General features: G+C 42.5%; 1 protein-coding gene across 1 annotated transcript in view; it reads left to right on the forward strand.

Annotated features, from left to right (window-relative positions):
• The window catches only part of ADARB1 (adenosine deaminase RNA specific B1), a 67,494-nt gene that overhangs the window by 7,380 nt on the left and 45,320 nt on the right, over nucleotides 1-14,794 (forward strand). Inside the window, exon 2 of the mRNA XM_066189508.1 lies at nucleotides 11,827-11,863. The gene's annotated coding sequence lies outside the window, so the exon portion shown is untranslated. The remainder of the gene's footprint in view (nucleotides 1-11,826; nucleotides 11,864-14,794) is intronic.

Consider the following 14,794-nt stretch of genomic DNA (forward strand, 5'->3'; position numbering starts at 1 on the left):
ATTTCCAGACTTGATGATTCCATGATTCTGTGACAATCCTGCACATCTCCACCTCTGTGCTTGAGGTGGGAGAGCTTGCACAGGCTCCCTTCGGAGGAGGGTGAGTGCAGAGATGAGCTCATGGGGCATGTCCACTGCCTCTGAGTTTGTGATTGGATTGTGCTTCCATCACTAATGAGTGTTCAGAGTTTGATTAATAAGAAGCTAAATCGGGACCCTTCACTGAATTAGCAGCTCTCAAGAACATGAGACAGAAAAGCACAGCTGATGCAAGCGAAAGCAGCAAGGTCTGGTTGGGAGCGTGTGCCTGTGCTTTTGGCAAAGTACTGCCAAAAAAGGGCTGAAGTCTCCCAGAAAAAGCTTTTGTGAAAGTGGAGAAAATCCTGTCTTCACTCCATAATCTACTGTACATGCTCAAACTGTTGGGAGCTCAAGCCCAGTAGCCCCCCTCCTCTATTTCGCAAGGACTGTCAGGTCCTTCCATCAAATCCGCAAAATCTGTTTTTTCTCGTGTCTTTGAAACTCTTGCAAAAATCTGTTATGTTAAACACAACTCCGCTGTTTTCCATAAGGCTGATAATGACTTGGGAAAGCTTCCCAACTAGTGGAAAGGGTCCATCAGTCTGGAAGCCTTTGGGTAGTTTGTCCCTGCTTGGTGCTTTGTTTGATGCTTTTTCCCCAGATCTCAGTGCTGACAAATATGGATAACGAGGGATAGTGAGTACTACTGTAGCTGTGTTGGATCTTTTTTCTCTAGTGCAGCCTAGTTTATCTTCTCTTATCCCCTGAAAGCTATTCTTAGTAAGTGGTTGTTTTTCTTGAATTAAATGAGCGAATAATCACTATTTCATTCACTGTCCTTACATATGCTTAAATATAGTATTAACCTAATCTTCTTATATGCTTTTCCTTCTGCTGCTCCTGAGTTCCTAAAGGAATCAGGTTCACTATTAGTAAGATCTATGAATGAACTTGCCTGGAAATGAAATACTTCTTTTGAGCTTTGGCTTGTGTTTATTGCCAAGATGATAATTTATTCATATTTTTGGACAGCAGCATCGTTCTTCATGCACGCAACTTCTGTGCTGTCAAGTGAACTTTTTCTGCTTACAAATTCCTCAGATGCAGTCTGTGAGATGGTTTTGTTTTATTTTTTTTCCCCGCTTGGAAGGGAAAACGGCTGTTCGGTGGCAAACCTTTGTTTTCCCATTTTAGGAGGGAGGAAGGGAAGGAGGGAGCTCTCCATGGTACCGGGCGGGGCCGGGGCCTCCAGGCTGCGGGTCCTTGCTGCCGCCGGGAGGGAGGGAGGGAGGCTCCTGCTGACACATCCCAGTTATATAAAATACTATATAAACTATATTTTATAGATTCTTAGTATTCATTTTTAATTTCTTAACAACTTCAATAAATATGGCTTAAATAAAGATAGCTAATGTTCCTATAACTCTGTACTTTTTTCCCTCTCCTCATTGTGTTTCAGATCATGATGCCTAGCTGGCTTTTTTTTTGCAGTCCAGGTAATACCCAGCGCTGCTGGATAGTATTCCCAACCCCACTGCTTATTTTCCATCTCCTTTGGCCTCCTTGTGTGCTTTTTCTGAGACAGAGGCAGGCTTCAGTCAGGCTTCAGTCAGCAGCCCAGCTGTAGGTGGGCCACGACGCTTTTGGGGCCAGTTTGCCCAGCCCTGTGGGTGTGAACACCCACAGCTTCTCTCAGTGTCTGTGATGCCCTTGCTGGCTTTCAGCAGAAGCCTTTTTTAAGTTCAGGGTTCACAGAATAGCCAGTGTTGGAAGGGACCCACAAGGGTTATTGAGTCCATCTCCTGGCCCTGCTCAGGACAACCCCAAGAAGAGCTGTGGCTTGTTCCCCTTTCAGTATGTTCTTTCCTCAGTGCTTTGTTCAATAGATTTGCTTTCTTTTCAAGTTTGCTTTCCAGACTTAAGTGAGGTTCCCTGATAGCTATGAGAACATTTCCTAAGTAACTGCTCTTGATGGCTTTCAGTGAATATGGAAGGAACTGGAAGTACAGCATTTGATTGTTGTAATAAAAGCTCTGTTGAGGAATATGGCTATTGACTGTTCCTCTCTTGCCAGAGTATCACCTGATCTGTAGGACAGCTTAGCTGAAGCAGGCTGCTTTTAAAGCTAAGGAAAAATAGCCAATATTTTGAAGGTCATAGCTTTTAGAGTGCTGTGGTAGAAAGTAGGGGAAGGAATTTTTCTTCTGGTAGCTTTCTGTGTAGCAGAGCTACATTATTTATGGTTTTGGCTCGGGTATTTGTGTATCTCCCTGGGTCACAGACCTTCCCTGCTGTCTTCTAGTGTTTTCTTGCCTAGCTTTGGGATGTTGCTGTAGTCCAAATTGGATATAAATTGTAAAAATACAAAATAATACAAAAGTTGTATTAATAGATATTTTTACATCCACTGTCACCTAAAATGCATACAAACTTCTCTTGCTCCAGAAGTTGTCCTGGCAGCAGCGCTCGTGAATAGTACTTTAATGTGTGTGCAGTGGGGTAGTTTTGCATAAATGATCTATCTTTTTGGATCTATCTTAGGAGGCTGCTGATGTTCTTATTGGAGGATTTCACCTCACAGAGCTAAGTTTTGGTGTCTTGTACAGTGCATGTTCACAGTGCATAGGTTATCCTTGAGAGAACAGCCAACTCCCTATATTTCTGAATCAGTAGCTGCTTCTTTACTTCACAGAAAATCCATGCAGTGTGTGCATATATTAAAAATACATGCATATGTATAATATTTTATCTTCAGTACTTTTTCCAGAATTAAAACTTCAGTCTAAAAATAACTACAGTAAAAGGTCACTAAAGTAGGTTCCTAATCCAAATTCCACTCAACATGGAGTTTTTTGGCATATGAACAATGGAGTTTTTTTGGCAAATGAACTGATAGACTCTTTGCTTCTGTGGCTGAGATCTCTTAAGTTGTCCTGATGGCATTAGATGGCTCTTTCTCTCTGTGCTTTTGTTGTTTGAACCTGAAGGAAGTGTTATGTCTTGAGTTATTTGCTCCCCTGGGTTGGTGTGCCAGGGGAACGGGGATTTTCCATCCTCTTACCTGGTGCAGGTGCACCATGGTCTGTGCAGAAGCAATGCTGGTCTGCTTGGTAATCTGCTACTGTTTTAAAATCTTGGGGACCTCTGGTGGGGTCGTCCTTGGACCTTATACATGTGCTGCTGCAGGTGTTGGGAGCAGCAGAGACAGGGGAAGGATGTGATGGTGGTCCAGGGATGTGTGTGCCCTGTGAGATGGGGAGGATGGCAGCAGGTGTCTTGGGTGGCTCCGCTTTTGCCTGGAGTGGAAATACAGCTGGGCAGGGAAGACACAACTCTCTGGTCTCCAGCAAAATCACAGGCAAGTGCCCCAAGTCCCAGGTGAAGGCTGGTGTCTCATGGCTGCTTGGTGGTGGGTGCTGCCTGGCTGGTGCCTGCCTGTGGCACGCATGGAAGGCTGGTAGCTCTGCCCTTCTCCTGGGGCCACCTGGATATGCTTTCTGGAAGGCTGTAGAAGAATAGATGTGCTTGGGGCTAGTCCAATACTGTACTTGCTCTGCCAGTATTTGCAGCATGTATCAATTCTGCCTGAAAAGCATAGACTATTTCTTGCCTTTGAATTGTACAGTGCTCTCCTCCAGGACTGATAATTGTTTCCCTTTCCTCCTGTATTTGTACAGTCAGACTCTGATTCGTTCTTCTAGACTGAGTAGCTCTTCAGGGTACTTCTCTCAAGCTCCCTGTGCCATCTGTCATCCTGTAGTCCTTCTCTATTTGCCTTCTGCTTTGCCATGATGCTGATTTGCAGGAGGTAGCTAAGTTGGGCAGAGTCATCTATGCACAGGGTGCCCAGAGAAGCTGTGGCTGCCCCATCCCTGGGCAGGTTGGACAGGGCTTGGAGCAGTCTGGGATAGTCGGAGGTGACCCTGCCCATGGCAGGATTTGGAATGAGATGAGCTTTAAGGTTCCTTCCAACCCAGACCAATCTGGGATTCTGTGATCTGGAACTTTCATCACTTATTCATTAATTTTTCCTCTCTAAATAGTTTCAGGATTGTCTTGCTGGGAGATTCTTTGGGGCTACTTTGTGTAAATAATGTAGTAAATAAAATAGGTGTAAGTGAGCATTTCAGTTCCCATTTGTCATGTTTTCTTCGGCTATCAGGAACAACTTTAATACTCGGCTTTTCAGATAACCTCACTTGTTATTTATCAGTTTTTATCCGAGCTCAAAAAGGCTAATGAAAATAAATGTATGAGTTACCTCCCAACATCTCAGCCCTTGATGTCGTCTTGAGTCACTATCTTGATAAACTCACAAGTTTTGGTCCAGTTGCCCTCTGATGTGGTTTTTGTTCAAGGGGCCCTTATTGTTCCCTACAACTCCCGCACAGTAGGTTGTAGCCAGGTAGGGATAGATCTCTCAGAAGACACGTGACAGGAGCAGAGGAAATGGCCTCAAGTTGTGCCAGAGCACGTTTAGATTGACTAGTAGGAGAAATTTGTTCCCTGGAAGGGTGGCCAGGCACTGGCACAGGCTCCCCAGGGCAGTGGTGGGGTCACCATCCCTGGAGGTGTTCAGAAGCTGTGTAGATGTGGCACCTGGGAACGTGATTCAGTTGTGAACATGGAGGTCCTGTCTTAAGAGCTGGACTCAATGATCTTAGAGGTATTTTCCAACTTTAGTGGTACTTCTCTCTCTCTTGCTCTCCTCCTCCCCCTATCCAAAATCTTCTGGGTGTTTCCCTTGCTTGTCTTGTCAAACTCTGGGATGTATTACAGCTTCTTGAATATGAAGGTGGTAAGCCCCATTTCTGCACAACGTGGCTGAAAAATGTCTAATATTCTGTGATGGCAAACACTCTGCCCACACACCTGAGTGGTGATGGCACTCAGAATTTACACCATAAGTGTGGTTGGTGGTGTGTTGTTTTTTGTGTTTCGTTTCTTTTCTTTTTTTTGTGTTTGTTTTGGTTTGGTTTTTTTGGTTTTTTGGGTTTTTTTTTTTTGTTTCTTTAACACACAGTAACTTGATATTGAATAATTCAAGAAACTGCTCTGTTAACGGTGGTTTGAGGCAGTCTTTAGTTAGAGAGATCCATGACAGCCAGTTGCCTGCCAGATCCTGAGGAAGGCTTCCAGGATCTCAGAAGACTGGCGGGAAGTCAAGGTGCATCAAAAGTTAGCTTGAAGTTCTTCAAATCTGCTCATATTTTAGTTGGAGAAAAGCAGAAATGTGACTGTAAAAGTGAAATGTAACATTTTCATATTCTTAGAAGTCCAGCAGCTTGTTCTTCCTAAAACATTGTAGGGATGAGACAGATGTCAGAATCCTGGAAGTCGCCACTATGGAAATGCAGACTGTCAGTGAGACTTGAGTCACAGACAGGTGGTACTTCTAGTTTAGCATGCTGCTGCTATGCTTCCTCTCTGGGACAGCCTCAGAGGGGGCCTCTGTGGAGAAGAAAACTCAATTTAACATGCAGTCACTGGGTTTTTGGCTCCCTGCTGCACTGGGACACTTAGTGTATTTTCCTTGTTGGATGTGGTGGGGTGAGAGCCACTATGTGTCCAGAGTCCTTGCTGTGGTCTGGTCCTATCCCTGCATCACTCCGCTGTGGTATCCAGCTCTGCCCAAAGCATGAAATTAATATCCATAGAGAAGCAGCAAGAAAACAGCTGACCTGGAAACAAGTTTTCCAGCTAATGCAATCCTTTGTTGGGAAAACAGTGTGATTCAGGTTTCTTTCACAGTCTTTTAGCTTCCCTGTGCATGGAGTTCCTGCAAGGTGCAAGTTAAACCTAAAGGAATAAAGAGCTCCAAAGCTCTTCCCCGTTACATGCATAACATACATTTAAAAAAACAGTATTAATCTTGGTAAAAAGGCTGTTGGTGGGTGCCCTGGCTTTGGGTGCATTCATGCAATCCATGATTTTTTTTTCCCCTGGTGTCGTTTGTGCTTTCTGGCATTTTGTGCACAGCAGATGCAGCTTGTGCTGTATCTCCCATGGGGGAAGCAATTGGTGAGCTGCAGGCTGATGGAGAATGGTTGGCACTGGGAGTCAAAGGATAACCCTGAAATTCCCCCTCTGCCCTCATGGGACTCCATGTGGAGTACTGTGTCCAAGTTTGGGGTTCTCAGCACAAGAAAGACATGGGCCTGTTGGAGTGGGTCCAGGGGAGGCCCTGAAGATGCTCCAAGGGCTGGATCCCCTCTGCTCTGGAGACAGGCTGGGAGAGCTGGGGTGTTCACCTGGAGAAAACTCTGGGGGGACCTTAGAGGCCCTTCCAGTGTCTGAAGGGGCTCCAGGAGGGCTGGAGAAGGACTTCAGGCAGAGGCCTGGAATGAAGGAGAAGGGGGAATGGCTTCCCATTGACAGAGGGCAGGGTTAGATGGGATATTGGGAAGAAATTCTTGGCTCTGATGGTCGAGAGGGCCTGACACAGGTTGCCTAGAGAAGCTGTGGCTGCCCCATCCCTGGAAGTGTTCAAGGCCAGGTTGGATGGAGCTTGGAGCTACCTGGGATAGTGGAAGGTGCCCCTGCCCTGTTGGAACAAGATGGTCTTTAAGGTCTTTTCCAACCCAAACCATTCTGAAACTATGAAATGTGCACAATCAGTGACTGTGTTAAGCCTTGTTTCCAGCTTGTACGTTGTACCTTGGTGAACTCTTTTTTACTGAAGTTGCAGCACCCTCTTCTACTGTTTTATCGTCATCTTTGGGCAGTACTGCAGTCAAGTTGCCTCTTGTCAACAAAATTGAAGAAATTTGTTGTCTGGGCTTTTTTTTTCCTGCAGTGTTTTGTATGTGGGTATGTCTCTGCCTCTTGGATCTTCTCAGCAGGGGGAGTGGTTTAAATCTGTCGTGTCACTTGTCTTCTGTCAGGTGCTGAGAGGCAACGCTTGGCCTCCTTTAGTATTCTGCTTTTAAATCGAGGAATAAATCCCATTGGTCCTTGAGGCTGCAAGCATGGTCTGGGAGCTCCCAGTGAAGGGTGTATCACAGCAGGCATGGTTTAGTACGCGCACTTCATCCCAGCCTTGCTGATTCCCAGTCTGTCTCCCAGCTTTGTCAGCAGTCTCTTGTTACACCAAGAGGCTGGAGGCAGCGGCACAACCATCCCAACCTGTCTTTGGAAGCAGAGGGAATGAAGGGCATTATTCTGGCACTCCTGAAGCAATAAACTTCATTTAAGGACTGTGAAGAGTGACTTCCCATGGTAACAGCCGGAGAAGATACTCAGACGTCCTTAATGCACTACATAATCTCATGGTTTCGAACACTGTTAAACTGAGTGATAATTACTTGGTATCTCTTATTAAACATTGATTTCTGAGGCATTTTTCTGAAGACTAATGCTAAGTACAGTGTTCACATGCATCTAATCTTTGCCCTAGGGTGAGAGTAAGACTGAAAACAATCAAATCTGCCTTGTTGTGAAGGCTGGAGAATACCACTGCTGTTCAAAGGAAGAAAGATTTGCCTTCCTCTAGTAGGTGCTGCACATATGTAGAACAAGCTTGAAGGAAGATTTACAGGTATTTTTTTGAATGTGTTGAGCTGCAAATCTTGGATGATCACTGTAGCATTGAGAAGAGCTTTCAGCAGTTTTATCAGTTGGTGCAGCAACACCTGCTCCAAAGTGGGGCATCTTCCAGTGTCAGAATTGGTCAGTGTGGTGGGATGGGTGAGTTCTCCTGTCTCTGCTGCTCCTGTAGCCTAAATTCTTGTCCACAGTTTGTCTGTAGTAAGAAACCCTTATTTTTCTTTTTTACCTGTTGTCTAAAAACTGGCAAGACCGAACAGAGAAATTACAAGTGACTTCTTAAATTCTGTTGCCTTTTAAAAGCTGCTGCTTAGTCTGGAGGTTGCACTGTTGGACTGTTGCAGTTTGACTAATGTTTAAAGCAGCTAATCAAGTAATGTAAATGTTTAAACGCTAGCTATAGTGAAATCGTCAACAACAAGATTAAAGCCTAAGCTCCCCTGAAGACATGTATGGTAATTTTGCTCACGTTAATAATTCCTTTGGCTTTAATCACGTTCTCTTCTAAGGTATCTGCTCTTATACATGGGAGCATCCTGTGAAAAGAGGAGTGGCATCAAAACCTTCGATTTTGAAACAATGTTGTTTCAGTATCAAAATTTTGTATTTAGGCTTTAGGATGCCAAATGTACCAGTACGCCAGTGAATATAATTTTTCAAGCATAGGGGATGGCAAAATCAAAAGTTACAAGTGAAGAGTTTCTTGCTGATACTATGGAAATATGTGAACCCATTTTTGGTGAGAGAATGTTTGAAAAATAACTTACTGTGCTTCTTCCTTAACATTTTTTTGGATAATTGCGTGCTCTGGAATAAATGATGAACATACTTTTGTTTGATTCCTGCAGTAAAAGCTTGGATATTACTTGATGGAGTAGCATTCTCTCTTTTTTTTTTTTAATCCATGGATTCCTGTTGCTTAATAGCTGCTGAATTTTCATAGCTTTTGAAGTGTCAGTGAACTTTGTTTCAGTGTCTTGTGTATAAAAAGTACCTGTTTGTACGTTCAAAAAGAGTTTGTTTTATATCAGGGGGAGGAGAAGCATTTGACAGTTTGTATCCTGTATAAACTGTATTTCTTTTTCCAATTGCAACATATATGTCCTTTTTTTTCCTAAACTTTTTTTTTCATTGTGGTGCTCAGTTGCTAGTCTTTCTTAATTTACTTTAGAATTTTAAATGAGCAGTTCAAAAGGGCTGTAGGGAATGTGGGTTGGATTTGTGCTGTTATTTCTTTAATTCAGACTGATAAACTGAAGTAAGTATATCACAGATGTCAAATAGTCTCTTCATATTTAGATGGAAAATGTCTTCAGAGGGAAACCCAGTTCTGCAGTTGTGCTGTTGAACTGTGTTTATAGTTTATGGTGGAGACTCGTGACTTGGTGTATGAAAACCAAGTCATGTCACAATCCCAGAATGTCCTGACTTGGAATGGATCAGCAAGGGTCATGGAGTCCGACTCCTGGTCCTTCACATCCCAAGAATCCCACCATGTGCCTGAGAGCACTGTCCATGCACTTCTTAAAGTCCTATCTTTTAGTGGAGCCTCACACTATTGTTTTCTGGGATCAGGGGCAAAGTCTTGCATGAAGACATCTCTCTCATTCCCTGAGTGACTTTTATGCAGGCAGACAGTGATAGGGCAAGGGGGAATGGTTTTAAACTAAGAGGGGAGAGATTTAGATTAGGTGTTAGGAAGAAATTGTTCCCTGTGAGGGTGGGCAGGCCCTGGTACAGGTTTCCCAGACAAGCTGTGGCTGCCCCATCCCTGGAAGTGTTCAAGGCCAGGTTGGACATGGCTTGAAATATCCTGGATAGTGGCAAATATCCTGCCCATGGCAGGACATTGTATTGAGATGAGCTGTAAGAGCCCTTCCAACCCAAACTGTTCAAAAGCACTGGATTTAACATACCTGTGGTTTTTGTCATGCATCGACAGTTGAGATGTCTCAACAGATTTCTTTTTCAACAAAGAAGAGAAGTAAAATAAATAGGAAAGGAAATACAGAACAGTTGGAAGCGGTGGTTTTTTATCCTGACCATAGGACTGGTGATGAGTGTCTCCAGGTTAGTGCCTTGTGTTTGGGTGGTTTTTGCAGGTTTATGTCTGGACATGGTACCTCAGATGTCTGTTTTGGTTCTCATTGCCTTGAAATATTCTCAGCTGATCTTAAAAGAAGTTAGTATTTGAAGATATTCCTACGGCCATCATGTTGTGTTCTTCAGAGGATTTTCAAGTATCCTTTGCTGCCCTGGGAGGAATCATAGACATGTTTCTGAACTTTTTAGGGTAAATTAACTCACTAGTAAGAGACAAAGAATTGGTTTATTGGATTTTTTGCAAGGTAATGATATGGAGATGCTGTGGCAAAGTGCTGATCTCCTAGAGGAGCCCTTCTGGCAGGCTCTCTCTGCAGAAGGCGTTGGGGAAGTGTGTTGTGACTTAAATAAGCCCTAAAATTGCCATTTGCCACTGGACAGAGCCAGGTAGGACTGGTGCTGAAGATCAGAGTTTTGTTCCTGGCTTTTATAAGATAGTGGTATTTCCCTTTCTTTGCTGTTTAGAGTTTTTACTGGTTTAAGGTGTTACAAATTTCAGCTTTTCCTTCACCCGTCTTTACTGCTCACAGTATAACAAAAGAACTACTAAGATAAGCTTTTTTTTCCTAGTTCTTAACCCTGGCTAGCTCTTTGTAAAACTCAGTGGAGCTGTCAATATGTAAGGGCTTGTGGTTCTCAGTGGTAAATTTAAAGTCTCAATTTTCGTGGGTTGTTTTTATTTTGTTAGGGAAGTATTGACTGGAGTAATGTTGCGTATAAGGAAGGTAATGTGGAGTCTAAATTAACTCAATGGTATACTAATATAAGAGCTTAGTTAAAAGCTATTAGCAGTGTGTTTTCTCAGGATTAATTGTAACTTTAAGCAACGCTCGCATAGTAAGAGAATTATCAAAACTTTGTTTTTAGAACGCATTTTTGGTGGTTGTTGCCACAAATAGGACGTTTTCACATCACACCTAATTTATAGCTCATATTCCAAGAGTTTGAAAGTTTTTATTGTGCATATGGGAACACTAGGTTGAACTGGGTATTCTGGGCATTTTTCCTGCTTTATGCCAAGACCAATGTGGTATCTACATTGATCTTTTTATTTTTGTTGGAAAATATCACCATGTAGTGTTGGGAAATTGAAATAGCTTTAAGAAGAGCTGGGATGGAATCGATGCAGTATGCTAATTTATGGAGTTTAAATATTGTGTCAGATCCCTTTTTGACCAAACTAGTTTAAGACTGGAGATGGTGCAGCCATGGGGTTGTGTTGTGTAGCTGTGCTCTGTGTAACTCGAATCCAGTGCAGGTTTCTGCAGGGTACCAGCACCCTCTCGTGGGCTGTGTGATCGTGATTTTAGTCTGCTCTTCCCACTGGTAAGGCCCCATCAGTATTTCTTTACAACTAGGAGGTTGTCTGTTAAATTAAAGCTGTTTGTTCCTGATCCAACAGCTGTGCCTGTTTGTGGAAATAAAAATTGTTGACAGCATCCCTGTTATCCTGTATCCTCCTTAGGATCAGAATCACTAAAATGTTTGGGTTGGAAAGAGACCTTAAAAATGGGGTTTGTGTGTTTTACCCTACATCTGCCAGTTGTTTTCCACCCCACTCCTGGTACTTGAAGGTTTTTCCTCTTTTGCAGGAGAATGCAGTCTGATGTCAGTGGGATCAAGGAAGTGGTGTTTGGAAAGGGGGTTTGTTGTATGAGGGGCCTTTTATATGGATGAAAATGAATCCCTAAAAATAAAACCTGAGAAGATCTAAATTAAAAAAAAAATATATATAACAAGATGAGATCCTGAAGGCAAATTCAGAGTTAAGTTGGCTATAATAGCACAGATGTTTATTTTGGTTTTAAACCATTATTTACTGCATTTTCACTGACCCTCTCTCCTAGAAGGTGCAGAGATTGCAGGTTGGGTTCTACGACATAACTGCTTGTACCTTAGGGATGTCTCTTTTGACCACCCAGTATTAGCCACCTTGAGTCTTCATTTCTTCTATTTATTTTTATTTCCAACCAGGAATGTCCAGAATGGTTTTTGCTAGGGTTACAAAAGACTTGGCTCTGGGACTGTGTATCTGTAGTATGGACTGTTTATTTTTAGAGAATCAGAAATTTGTCCTTTGTAAGGTCAGAAGTTGCCATTTGTAATGTACAAATTTTTAAAGAACTAAGCAATTGACTGGATTTCCTCTTCTTGCAGGTTGCGGAATCAGCATGTGTCTCCAATAGTTAAAAAGGTAAGCACATTATGTTTGTAAACATGGAGCAGGATTCTCTATTTTCTGATTGATGCATTTGGCTCATAACTTGGAGGAGGAGAGACTTCATCTTAATGTATTTGAACACTTACTTGGTACTTTATTGTTTTATCTATAACTCTTATTTGTGTTTGGAATCTAAATCCCTTCACAATTATCGGATCAGCAGCTTGAAAATAGCAAGGATAATGGTTAGAAATACCTAAGGGTATCAAGTTGACACTACGAAAACTTAGTTACCCTTCTGGGTGCAAATTTGTATCCAATAAATATTAATAAAGTAAATAGGCAGAGTTGGCATGTAGGATTTGAGAGTCTGCAGAGTGTTTGAGCAAAGCTTAATAACTGATTTTGGTGGAAAAGAGGAAATAAATTTACAAATTATCTCCTAATCCCAACCATCAGCCTGCCTCTGTGACTGTTTTTTTTTCTTTTTATGAAACAGCTTCAAGATCTGAGTCTGTTTTAACCTCCTTTAAAACTATTTCAGATTTTTCTTCCAATTAGCTGTTATTTTCCTTAGCACTGGATAGCTGTATCATTTATCTTTTAAATGATGTTGAAAATAGTAATTTTACTCACTGGGAAGTCTAGGCTGCGCAGTTTTTCTCTCTGAATAGTTACTGCTTTTGCCTTGGTGGCACATCATAAATACATTTCTGACAGTTACAGGTTTCTCACACACAGAATCACAAGGTTGGAAGAGACCTTCAAGATTGAGTCCAACCCAGCCCTAACACCTCAACTAAACCATGGCAGCCAGTGCCACGTCCAGTCTTTGTTTAAACACGTCCAGGGACGGTGACTCCACCACCTCCCTGGGCAGACAATTCCAGTCCTTTATCACCCTTTGTGTAAAAAGCTTTTTCCTCATATCCAACCTACATTTCCCTTGGCACAGCTTAACTTGAGGAGTCCTTCAGAAAAAAAAAAAAAAATAGGTTAAAAATGAGATGTTCAGTCCTAGCAGTAATCTGGTAAGAAGGTTAGAGACAAAGGAGTAAATCTGCAAACATCTGAAGTTATTTCCAATTGGGAGCAGAGCTCTAAACTTCCTTGGTCAAGGGAACAATAGATGCAACTTCAATTATTTATGTAACAGCAGATGGTGCTGTTGTAATGGATTTAATCACCTGTGGAATAGACTCCAAGCCGACCAATAAACTCAGGTTTTAGGTATAGATCAGAGCACTTGGGGTTCCCAATATGCAGCCAGCAACTCTGGAACTGGAATTTGCTGTGCAGAGCAGCTTCTCAGGCTGTAGTTTAGCCCCTACTAATTCTAGCAGTTGATGCTAATTTATATTTGTTCTTGCTGAAGTACACAAAACTAAAGGAAAACTGCTGTTGGCCTGTAATATTGTCCTTGTGCTTGGAAAGTACCCAGCTTGCTTGTGGGAGCAAAAAATAAATTAAAAAAGATCTTTAAAAGTGCTTACAAAATACAGTGTATGAGTGTTTCTTCAAAGAGTATGTAAAGCAAACTGAGAACAGGGGCCAAATCTGTAAGTAAATGAGATTTTCAAGGCTGTTTTGGTGTGTGGAGATTTTCATGTGATATATATTTAAAAATTTATCTTATGACATGTGATATATAAAAATATGCTTTGTATATATGTAAAATAGGAGCCTCCTGCTGCCAGGGAACCTAATGGGAAGGGACCAGAGATGGCACAGCTGCAGGGTCTCAAAGTTGGGCTCACAAATCCTTCATCACAAAACCCCATCTATCACAAGTCATAAATCCATGCAAAAATAGTCTGGCTTTGTTCCACTGGACTAGGTGGCAGAGAATTGAGGAGATGCTGAAGTTTTCCATCAGTCTTGCTGTGTTGCTTCTGATCTCACCTGGGTTAGTTTACCTCTAGGATTTGGGTGGAATATGCTTGAGTTGTGTAGTGTCTCTGCATTCCTGCTTCAGTGATGCAGGTGAAATGGGAGTTTTGGGGTTGGGTAGGTCCCAAATTCCACCTGGAAACTCCGTTTTCTTTGGAGAGAGGGCAGCTCATTTTCTCCTTGATGCCTCAGTGGGTGTCAAATCTGAAATACAGGATGTTATGGGATTTACTGCTTCCAGCACATGCATTAACGCCGAATGCCATAGTTTTGTTCTGTGTGTGCAGCATTTACTTCCTTCTACTTTGGTTTTCAACCTGCTTTTGTCTAATCATGTGGACATTATAATATATTTAAGGATACTGAGTATTTAACTTCATACATATTACTGATTGGTTATTACAGGGTTGTTCAGCCTGGAGAAGACAAGACAAGGCTCTGGGAGACCTTGTTGTGAATTTCCAGTACCTAAAAGGGGCTTATAAAAAAAAAAGGGAGAGTGACTTTTCATGTGGACAGATATTGATAAAAGAAGAGGAAGTAGTTTTAAACTGTAAGAGAAGAGATTTAGATTAGAAGTGAAGAGGAAATTGTTCTCTGTGAGGGCGGTGAGGCCCTGAGAAGCTGTGGCTGCCCCGTTGCTGGAATTGTTCAAGAGCAGGTTGAACAGGGCTTGGAGCAACCTGGTCTAGTGGAAGGTGTCCCTGCCTATTGCAGGGGCTGGAAAGAGGTGAGCTGTAAGGTCCTTTCCAACTCAAACCACTGCTCTGTGATTTGCTTCTATGATATTTTTTATTTCCTAAAACTGTTGCTGATGTTACACCTGCAGCGGGGTCACCAAGTTTCTCTCCCAAGTGTACTGTGTATGTTTTTTAAAGAATCACATTTTAGAGGCCTTTTTCTCCCTTCCAAGCTGTCATCCTTCAAGGCCTTGTCTTAGGCCTCCTTCCTGAGTGTCATGCCGCAGAGTCACTGCCTTGGGGAGCCGAGGTTGGGAGAGGTAGGAGCTGCTTTGGAGAGGAGGGCTGCAAAGGTGACCTGAAGAAATCTCTTCAGTCTTTACACCAAATTTTG

Source organism: Chamaea fasciata, unplaced genomic scaffold, assembly GCF_029207755.1.
Source record: "Chamaea fasciata isolate MVZ Bird 193981 ecotype frontalis unplaced genomic scaffold, bChaFas1.0.hap1 SCAF_8, whole genome shotgun sequence".
NCBI classification, from domain to species: domain Eukaryota; kingdom Metazoa; phylum Chordata; class Aves; order Passeriformes; family Sylviidae; genus Chamaea; species Chamaea fasciata.